Genomic DNA, 924 nt, shown 5'->3' on the forward strand with positions numbered 1-924 from the left:
TTGATCCAGGTACCAACCAGTGAGACTCCCTGTTGACTCCTGGAATGGAATTAAGTGAAATCTGACCAGTTTAGCCGATCTTTTCAATAACTGGGGGAAAAGATGGATTTTCTGATGTGGAAGTATTATCCTCATTCTAAAATGATAGGTAAGATCAGCCAAGTCATCCTCTCCAGAAGAACCACAGGAACAACGCTCATCCCTGAGAGGAAGACCTGGCTTCCAGCTGGATGAGTCACAACCCACTGTTGTCAAGGTGGGGTGTGGGGACACTTTCATGGGGTGATGATGGTGGCTGTTCTGAGAGCGTTGGCAGAGGGGGCATTCCATTAAACAGCTCTGGATGGCATCCTTGGTTCCAAAAACATCCTGGCCACGCTGGAGCTCACAGAAGGATCTGCAGCAAGTTCTGGAGGCGACTCTTGGGGCCTTGAGACAGCCTCAGCAACGAAGAGGGTGGCTCTGGACAGGACAGAGCATACCCAGACACTGAGATTCCCCCGACTGATAGTTCTGGTCCTGACACCAGGTAGAGGGGATGGAGACTGGGACACAAAAGTGCTTGAAGGTTGTGGCTTGTGTTCATGGGCTTGAAGCTTTTGGGTTCTGTTTAGTTCTTATGTGACAGTGCTGCTTCTCCTGGGAGCGTGTGTTGTCAGGTACCGCAGAAGTTTACTTTGGGGAGGCAACTCGGGTTTTGGAGATGACAGCGGCGGGCCCTTCCGCAGAGCCGCCGTCCCAGGCTCTGCCGACAGGCCCAGCGCAGTTGCTGGCTGTAGAGCTGGGCCAGAGCCCCGGCCGCTGGCGGGGGGGTGTGAGCCGATGCTGGTGCTTGGCGGATTTCGCCGTTGCCGTTCCACAGCTCAGCCGCTCAAGGCGCAGGCCGGTGCCGTGCTGCTCGGGGCCCGCGGCAGGGCCCCGGGG

This window comes from Athene cunicularia (assembly GCF_003259725.1).
Source record: "Athene cunicularia isolate RWA chromosome 5 unlocalized genomic scaffold, athCun1 chr5_part2, whole genome shotgun sequence".
Taxonomy (NCBI): domain Eukaryota; kingdom Metazoa; phylum Chordata; class Aves; order Strigiformes; family Strigidae; genus Athene; species Athene cunicularia.